Source organism: Lycorma delicatula, chromosome 10 (genome assembly GCF_047948215.1).
Source record: "Lycorma delicatula isolate Av1 chromosome 10, ASM4794821v1, whole genome shotgun sequence".
Taxonomy (NCBI): Eukaryota; Metazoa; Arthropoda; class Insecta; order Hemiptera; family Fulgoridae; genus Lycorma; species Lycorma delicatula.
Window position 1 is genome coordinate 32,778,494 of NC_134464.1, and position 10,875 is coordinate 32,789,368.

Consider the following 10,875-nt stretch of genomic DNA (forward strand, 5'->3'; position numbering starts at 1 on the left):
TCAAGACAATGTACGATAAATTAATTACTTAATTTTTTTTTTCATACAAAAAATTCTGTTTAAATCGCTATTGAGACAAAGATATATTTTTAACCGTTATCACTGACGAAATTATACGTGAATAAATAAAACGAATTTCTTGTTGTGTTAACTTTGAAGCAAGTTGAAGTATCTGCACGCTTTTATTTGCTAACGACCAAGTTATCATTTTCAGTAATGAGGACACATTGCAAAGAGCTTTTTTATGAACATCAAAGAATGAAATTTAATAAATTCAGTTGAAATATCTAAAAAGATCTGTTGCGTAATATCTTTTTCCTAAGGACTCAAATATCTCCTGTTAAAATTATACTATGACTTACTTTAATTTATAATTTAAGGTTAAACTAGTTAGAAGAAAATTATATGCGCCCCTAGGTGTAGTGTCTTCTAGTTAGTATTTATTAATTATATTGTTACAGTTATTCCACTGTTTCATACCATCGGCAATGGATGTATATCATTCAAAATTATTTATCAGGACAAAATAAACTTATATTCTGTTTTACAGTTTTTCATCGTTTATTTAACCTACCATAAAATATCTGCTTGCACTTTAACTAGTCAATTAAGATACTATTACTACTACTACTACTACTACTACTACTACTACTACTACTACTACTACTAATAATAATAATAATAATAATGATAATAATAATAATACGTTCAAAAACGAAACATACAAATACCTAGGCTTTCATCAGAATATCAAAATCGATCACATATATAAAAATGCAACTCGGTAACTAATTCCAAAACCGGCTTTTTAAATTTCTAAAAACAAACTATCTCTCTTTTTATTAAAAGCTTTTATTTAACTCCCTTTAGGAATAATGAAATCTTCCAACTGCTATATCTTTTGATCTATCGTATGAAAATCAATGAAATTTGGTACACGTATGTAACTTAGATGATAATACAGCACTACGGTGTCGGTATTTGATATGACCCACCCCCACGCTCTACCCCTATGCTAAATTCATGCATTTAGTTGAAAATTTTCATTTTTCATGAACTATCGTATGAAAATGATTGAAATTTGGTACACGTATTCGATGTGTAAAAATAAATATTTATACTTTTTTTGGTCTTAAAAAAATACAAAAAAACAAAAAAAAATTACAAAACTATATTTGAATACATATAAAAAATTATTTTTTACAAAAACTTTTATTTACCTAATATTAATATTAACATTAATAAAAAAAGGAAACAAATTAGAAAAACCCACTAAAAAGTAAAAAAATAAGAATTAAATCAAATTGAGAATTTTAAACAAAAAAGTATAATATATTAACAAATATAAAAATGCACTGAAAAGTAAAAAATAAATTATATAAATATCTAATAAATAAATGAAATAATTATTAAATTTTAAAATTAAAAGTATGCGCCACGCTTTTATTTAACTAAATATTTTCATTACTTTTAATTTTAAAATTTATAAATTATTACATTTATTTATTGGTTATTTATTAGATATTTATATAATTTATTTTTTACTTTTCAGGGCATTTTTGTATTTGTTAATAAATTATATTTTTTTTTTGTTTAAAATTCTCAATTTGATTTAATTCTTATTTCTGTTTATTCTCTGGAACCACCATAAATTTATTTATTCTAAAGAGGGTGAATGAGGATGATAAATATATATATGAATGTAAATGAGGTGTAGTACGGTCTCTGGTTGACCATTCCTGAGATGTGTGGTTAACTGAAACCCAACCAAAGAACACCGGTATCCACGATCTAGTATTCAGATCCGTATAAAAGTACTGCTGTTACTAGGATTTGAATCTTAGAACTCTCGACCTCGAAATCAGCTGATTTGCAATGATGAGTTAATCACTAGACCACTAACACACTAACTAAAAAAACTAACACTTTAACTAATTTAAACATCAGGGTTTAATTTCTTAAGATTTTTATTTTGTTCTTATGTCATTAATCTTGGAAAGACTTAATGGAAATTTCACTAAATTTCATCCGTTTTTCTTCCATGATTTCTTAGGATTTATATATAAGAGTCTAACGTGATCAAAAGTAGGTATGAATTGGATTTTACATGGTCATTCTCTTTGATCTTAGTCTCTAGTGTGTCGTATATCACTGATAGATAAAAAAAAAATTGTTCAATGTTTCTCTAAGTATGATACCATTTCTTGAATTGTTCTTTTGCGTACATTACAGATCTGTAAATACAATTTTTCTATCATCCTTAGTTTTAAATAAATTACGCTTCAAAAAACATTAAGGAAAAATATAGTTAAAATCTGTAAAATTTATAATTTTGCATAGCCATACCTGTGTTAGGATGATTTCGTTGATGCTTTTCTTTTATAAATAGCTTCAGGCACATCCCGAATTAATGTCCAACAGTAATCGACTAGCATGTTAGTTATTCCATTTCCCTTTATAGCGACTTTCCATCACCGAAATGTCTTGATGGAAACGTTCACCTTGTTCGTCACTTACGTCTCCAAGGTTGTCCGGGAAAAAATCCAGATGTGAGTGGAGGAAATGTATTTTCAAGGACATATTACATCTCATAGCCCTTATGAAGTAAGAAGTTGATTAACAATATCGTGGTAATTATCAGATTTTTGTTTGCCGAGAAAATTTTTGCAAAACATCTTTTAATGAAGCCCAAGCTCTACTTTCTACATTATTTAACATTGAGTTAAATACATAATCTTTGACCAACTCTCTTATTTGAGGACCAACAAATATTCCTTCTTTAATTTTTCCTTCATTTACATTCGGAAATTTCTACCTGATGTACAAAAATCTGAGACTATTCTTCATTGCTTTTAAAAAATTTTTCATTAGTCCTAGTTTGATATGGAGAGCGGGTAAAAATATATTTCTGTGTTCAACTAAGGGCTCATGAATAATATTTTTCCCATTTGGAGTTAAGTTGTTTCGTTTGTTCCACTCTTTGGTAACATAATGTTTATCCCTAGCTCGGCTATCCCATTCGCAAAGAAAACACATGTACTTAGTTATACTAAGTACATTACGGATCATATACATATTATATTACAGATTATATTACATATTGTGTGCATGCCTAACAAAATAGCTGTAACTTTCAAAACCTGTTCCAGCTATGTTTTTTTATAATTTATTTTTTGAAGAAATTATGAATTAGCCTTCCCGATTGCAGAGGCTCACAGTTCACATTTCATTAATTTAATTGTGTAAAGTTTGTGCTTCAACCGGGAAATCTCCATTAATACATATATTTATATGTATACACATACATATATATATATATATATATATATATATATATATATATATAAATATTTATATAACCTATGACACTCCCGGAAAAGTAAGGATTCCATCGCGGGGTTTTCATCTGAATCGGTTTGGCCGTTGAACTGCTACGGCGGAACAAACATATATACGAGTACATACAGACATCCAAAAAACTTAACACTCCTTTTTGGCCAGTAGTGTAAAAAGAATGATTTCAAAAAGAATTTGACTGTTAATTAATAGGATGACGGAGTAAAGGATCTATCAAAAGAAAAATAAAACAATAAATTTCGGATGAAAGAGTATAAGTGCATAATAGGGAAAAAAATCTGTAACTACGTTTAGGACTTTTGAATTCATGAAAGAATCCATACAGAATTAATGTAAGATCCATTTTTTCAATCACTGGACTGGTATGATATGTTTTGTCATTCTTTTCTACTCAGTAAAAAAAAGAAGAGAAACTGGTGAGGGTGGGATCAGGAAGAGGTTGGGATGGTGTGTGTAAGGGCATGGAAGGGAAGGAGTGTAGAAACAAAGACAGAATTACTTCAAAAAAAGAAAGCATAATTTAAATGTACAATCATGAGTTTGTGTGTGTGTGTTTACGTATTATATATATATATATATATATATATATATATATATATATATATATATATATATAAACATTTATATATATATATATATATAAATATATAAGCTAATTATTTTATTTAGTATATTTTTAATTTTTAATTCTTTAATAATTTAAATAATTCATTTTTCAATCTGATCTGCATTTAAATTCATAAAAAATAAAAAAGGACGACAGACAGACCAATCCGAGATGTATAATTTTTTTTAATTATTCCTTCATTTCCAATAATAATAAAAATTATTATTTTCTTATTATTATAAACACCTAATATATTCTCATTAACGCTTATGAACAATTTTTTTACTTTCCCGTCTAGATAGCGCTATAGCTCATTTTAATCAATCCAATTGAGGAATAATGTGATTTCCATCAAATCTTGTCGTTTTGTCACCTAAGGAACCCAAAAAATCGGATGGATATGTTTCGGATGTTAATGTTCGAATGTACGTATGTATGTGATCGGTGTTGGCCTCTTAATCACATTATATCTACAGAACTACTAAACCGATTTTGACCAAACTTGGTCAGATTATTTCTGTATACGGGGCATTGATGCCTTTAAATTTTCAACCTAAGAGGTCAAGCGGATGAGGTTGTAGAACAAGGTCACCCTCAGTATCTCGAGTTTTCACCTAATTAATGTATTATTTTTTTAGGCACATTTGTTAATTATTAAAAAATAATAATATCCGAAATAAAAATTTTTGCAAAATCGCACCCCCTCCCAAAAAAAAAGTTCTAATCTTTTAAGCTTTCTTTTGATCGTTATGATGGTAGTTTTTCATTGTGATTTTCTCTAATGTTGTCTAATAACAAATATAAATTAATGTGTACTAAAAAGTAAAGATTAAATTAATACCTCTTGGTTGGATTTGGGGTCACAAACCCCACCCACCAAGAGCCCGGGTTCAATCTCAAGTCATGCATTTTTAAAAATGTTTCTTCTTTAATTTTTTTTAGTGTAATCAAGACTGCTTTAAAAACAAAAATCATGTATGTTTAAACATTTTCTTCTCTCCCTTTTTTACTGTAATCAAGATATTTTTAAAAAATATTTTTTTTGTAAACTGAACTTTGACTCGCACTTTGGGTTTCACTCAAAATGAAACAAACGTGGTCGTGTGAGGTATCAATTTATACATTTTCAACGGCGCTGAAAATAATTTTAATATTTAAAGGTATTGAAATAGATGCTATTTTTTAATAATACCAGATTTGAAATTTGTGGTTTTAACGTCAAGCCAATATTATATTCTTGTAATTATAATGTGGAATTTTTTCAATATGTCATTAATTATATTTTATTTATAAATAGCCGCGTGACAGGAAATTCCTGCAGCTTTGTTGTCAGAAATTCTTCATAAAATTTTCTCATGTAAAACTTCAGATTCACTACAGCAATGTATCTAAATTTCAATGAAATTGATTTAACAATTTTGGAGATATTCGAGCAACAAAATTTTATACATAGCATTCCATATATAGCATTAATTTTATATATTCCAGCATCTCCCATCGTTGGCTTCGCCCGCGCTATGGTTATTTGTGTTTCATATATATATATATATATATATATATATATATATTCATAGAATTATAAGGTAAAGAAATTATTAAATAAACTACAGGTAGTTTACCGTCAGGATCAGGGAATATTTAGTAGATCAGTGATATTTATCCATTCTAGCCAGGAGTTCTACCCTCTATACACTTCTGTGTTCATTAAACTCATGCTTATGAGAATAATTATTAAAACCTCTTCAATTTATAAAAAAAATATCAATTTGTTGTATTTTCTTCAGAGCAACAGTTTGGTCAGTACACAACCCGAACCTTTGGGTGATCTGAAGAATGAGGGTTTCAAAATAGTCTGCCGCCATCTTAAAAATATTACTTATACTGGTTACCCGTCCTTCGTAGAGGTAAAAATATTTTTTCCCCGGTTCTTAGCGTTACCCGACAAACACTACCAGGTGATGACAGTTCTTTTTTCTCATTATTTTTAAAATTGTTTAATTACTATTATTTTATGTTTTTTAGTCAAGTAACCGGAGGTAGGTGCAGCCAGTCGCGTCGCAAATACAGTACAGAGGAAGTAAGTGGGTGTGTTGGTTGAACCACCACACCGTATACTGCGCACTCCCTTAATAAATAAAAAAACCAAAAACCCGAAAATGGGTTTTAGATATTTATCTGAAGAGTATTTACCAGCTCCAATTTAATGAATATCTCTATAGTATAGTCGAAAAATTTGCAATCATTGTTCAAATTTTCTTTTACTAAATTTCAAAATATTAGATATTGGTTATCAGATACTCACAAGAAAATTATACACACACTAAATGACAAGTTAATATCTTCATTTGTTAGAGAAATAAAATAAAATAAATGGGTTTCAAAAAGAATTTAAAAATCCATTTCATCTATTTAAAGACTCAGAATTTCAAAAAATCTAGATATTAGTTTTTAGATATTCACATGAAGAATACACCCACCAAAAATCAAGTTGATATCTTTATTTGTTGCCCAGAAACTAAAAATAAAGAATAGTAAATTTCATTATTACTTCATTTTAACACTTTAAACTCGGAATTTCAAAAAATCCTTTCTTACTATACACTTACACCGTAAGAAGGTGTATACAAAATTTCATCAATTCATCTTCAGTAGTTTTTGCTGGGCGTTGAGGAGTGGATCGGTCAGTTAGGACAAGTTTCTTTATAAGTAGAGATATATGTAAATAATATTCGTACTCCTTATATCTGAAAACGTAAAGGTTTATTTATATCTCCCCACTTCCAACATTAGAAAAGTCAGTAATAACATCTCAAATTTGAAATGTAAATCAAAGATTAAAAAAAAATCCTAATTGTGCTATAGACTTGTGCTATGTACATAGCAATGCAGGAAAAAAAACCTGACGTAAAAACAATTATTAGTCTGCTACTCACAGGAAAACTGTAATGATAAATTTGATTCATAAAATAATTTAACAGAAATTTCCAATTAACTTCATAATAAATAATATCAAATTGTTTTGAGTATCAAACTGAAAGTTTAATAATAAAATTCGTTGAATTTAATCGGTTACAAAATATTCAAATTAATATTACTCAGTAGCTGTATATCAACTGAATATAAAGTTAAAACATGTATGTTAAGTATGCAATAAAATTTGTAAATTTAATTACATAAAAAGGAAACTAACAAAACTAAAATATTACTATATTAAATAATAAAAATAATAAAATAAAATAAAGTAATGTAATAAAAATAATTAAATAATAAATTTTCAAAACTAAAATCACCAGTTAAGAATAAATTTCGTATCGTACCTGGTGTTATTTATAATTCCTACAAATATATATAACTTTATGAATGTTTTAAAGGTAATTTAAATTATTAATAATTGAATGAATGTTTTTTAATAAGGAACATAAAATTATCTTAAATATCGTTTTTTAATTAGTATAAAAAAGTAGAAAAATAATAATGTCTTTTAAATAATATCTGAAATCCTAACACATTCCGTCGAATAAAATCGTAAAGCACAATCTTTATTTTATAAAACAATAATTTATTAAAACCAATTTATTAAAACCAATAATTTATTATAAACATTTTATAAGCGTAAATTATAAAATGTTATTTGTTGAAATGATTAAAAAATTTCCTTTTATATTGATATAATTAATAAATATGTACAAGAAAACCTTTTTAATACGTTAATCTAAAAAGAAAAAATAAAGCAACCATATTGTGTCACAAAAATAGATTCATTTCATAATAATATAAAATTATTTTTATTTTTGGCTTGATGATATGTCACCCCAAATAAGCTTGAAAGCTTATGCGTGAGATATGGAAAAAATTTTGTAGCGTATGAAAAATTTCGTGTTTGACCAGCTATTTTTACACGGATTTGAATACTAGATCGTGGATACCGGTGTTCTTTGGTGGTTGGGTTTCAATTAACCAGACATCTCAGGTATGGTCGAACTGAGAATGTACAAGACTACATTTCATTCACACTCATACATATCATCCTCATTCATCCTCTGAAGTATTATCTAAACGGTAGTTACCGGAGGCTAAACAGGAATAAGGAAAGGGATTCGAACCCGGGATCTCCGGGTAAAAAGTCGAGATACTACTACTCCGCCGCTGAGTTAGGCATTTTTGATGAAATATAAAAAAGTAGAGTTAATTTACAATACGCATAGAAGAACCACTGAAAATGTAATAAGCGTAAAAAATGAGGTAAACTGCAATACTAATTGCGGCGTTAGATAACAACGGGGTATTCTGTTGCATTTTTTATAGAGAAGAAACAATAAAACCTTGAAGGCGAGAATTTTGAGAAAATGACAAAAAATAAAAAAAAATAAATATGCGCTCATTATACAATTATTTTACGTTGAAATTAGTAATATATTAAAAGAAATAATGAAAGAAAGATTCCAGAGATGTTTCATAACAGGAAAACTTCAATTTTAAATTAAAGTAAACAAATATATAAAGTTAATAATATATACTAAATGAAAATGATAATAATGAATTAAATATATAATAAATAAGGAGTTTATTTCGGTAGATTAGTAAAAACAAGCGTCTTCGCCTTTCATCCAGAGCTACCGGGTTCGAATCCCGATCAGGCATGGCATTTTCACACACGCTACAAATCATTCATCTCATCCTCTGAAGCAATACCTAACGGTGGTACGGGAGGTATTATAAAAAAAACCAAAAAAACCCAGCATATCGTTTGTAGAGATAAAACTGAGGCATTTGAAATAGTGTCACAGAAGACAGAATCAGGTGGTTTGATAGAGCCCTGCCACAGCTAGGTACAGCTCCACAGCTAGGCCCTCCGGGCGATGTCTCTGAATGGGATTATTAGATGTCCAAAACTGATTACCTCTTGTGTAAAAATATCTTTTTTTAATGATAAAAATTGATATAACGAAAGTTACATTAATAATTTAATTCTAGAAATTATACGAACGAATTGGGTTTTTCCGCTAGTGATCGCTACATTCCGGTGCCTACTTGGTTGTGTTTCATGTAAATAATTTTTTATACCTGGAAAGAACATAAGAGTATTACAATTACAAAATGTTTCACCGTTTCAAGGTGGCCGTTTTAATGGCTTGCAGTAACAACTAAATTATATTCCTGGCCAAATAGTTTTCGGAGACAACTTACAGCATTTGAAATGAAATCTTCTACAAAAACTTTTGGTTCAGGTTCAGTTCATATCTGGAACTGAAGCGTGAAAAACCACGTGAACCACTCGGTCTTGAACCTCCTGGGTAACGGAGAGGACTTTAGAAGGCTTAAATCTCTCCACTTGCCGGATCTTAATGACTTTGTTTAATTTATGGTAACCCATCCTTTGAGTAATTTATGTTTATTTAAACTTCCCTATTTTTGTTTTTTTTTTTCACTTATTTTTTTTCATTTTTCTTTCTCAGAGTTCATCATCTCTTCCTATTACATTTTATTGATGAACTTAGTTTAAGTGTATGAACATTCCGCACAAGTTATAATACTAGCTTGTAATTATTGTAGAGTTTCGATAGGAACTTCCTTTCCCTTCAAATCATATGTATGATCAAATTTACATAAGATCTCTATACGATTTAACCGATTGTAAATAAAATGTGGAATAAAAACAAAAGAAGTTTATGTTTTTTTTTTATATCTCTATTGATGATCGAAAAAAGAAGATTTAATGATGCGAAGGTGTGCGGCACGGCCGATTCAAGCAACACAGCTATTGTCACTACTGCTGTGTGCGTGACGCGCACAGCAGTTACATAACTAACGAAACGGAAAACAAAGCGGGAGAATTTGTATCTTCCTAATAATCGCAGAACCTGGCCAAATGTCCCTTGCTGTTGTGTCTTTCATTTATCGGGCGGGTTATTATTTATTTAGATGCGGTTAAAATTATTTTGTTTTATTAATGGACGGAATTGTTATTTGAGTTCTGATCCTTTAGACCGGGAAGAATTCTTTGACATGGGCTGATCGTGAGAGATTTGGTTGTATGAGCTTCGTTCTCCCGGCCTGTTTCCACTTCAATCCATCCTCTGATGTCCTTTCAGTGCTAGCCCTTTCCGGCCTAGCAGGAATACGTCTTACGAGGGTGCTAGTGTTTGGAGGATGAAATGAAAAAATAAAATAAATAAATTTAAAAAAATGAGAAAAGAAGTAATGCACACTTCCTCGTGGTGTTTCTCGAGTAATGCTAAGAACTGTACAAAAAAACATTTTTACTCGTTCTTCGTACGGGTAACCATCTATAACTACTATTTTTAACATAGGTGCTGATTATTTTGAAAACTGCATTCTACAGATAATTCAAAGTTTCAATGTTGAGCTAACCAAACCGTTGCTCTGAAGAGGTTACAGTACACTGATAAGTTTTACAATTCGTACAGCCTTTAATTGTAATTTACAGCATTATTCTCACTAGCATGAGTATAATGAACACAGTGGGAGTCCAGAGAGCGAGCTACTACGCTAAACTTTGCTCGGTTAGGCACTTCTCGCATAGTAACTATAATAAATAGAAATCTGATTATGCTAAACGTTCTAGAAATAATAAACATATATTCTCAAGTATAAACCATATGCAGTGCAGAAAAGGGAAACGATAGGAAGATGATGGGTGGAGGAGAGGAAGAAGAAACATAATGAACGAATGAAGAGATTTGGGAAGAAAAGAAAAGAGAAGAAGGAAGTAAAGTTATGATTAGCTCAATTTCACGAGCTCGCCTAACGGGAAATAATCGTCAATAATAACATGAAAATATTTGAAATAAAGGTAAATTTAAACACCTTTTTTCATAAAAAAATACATATAATAAATGATTAAAAAAATATAATTAATAAACAAATAAAGTCTCTAAAGATAATTATTA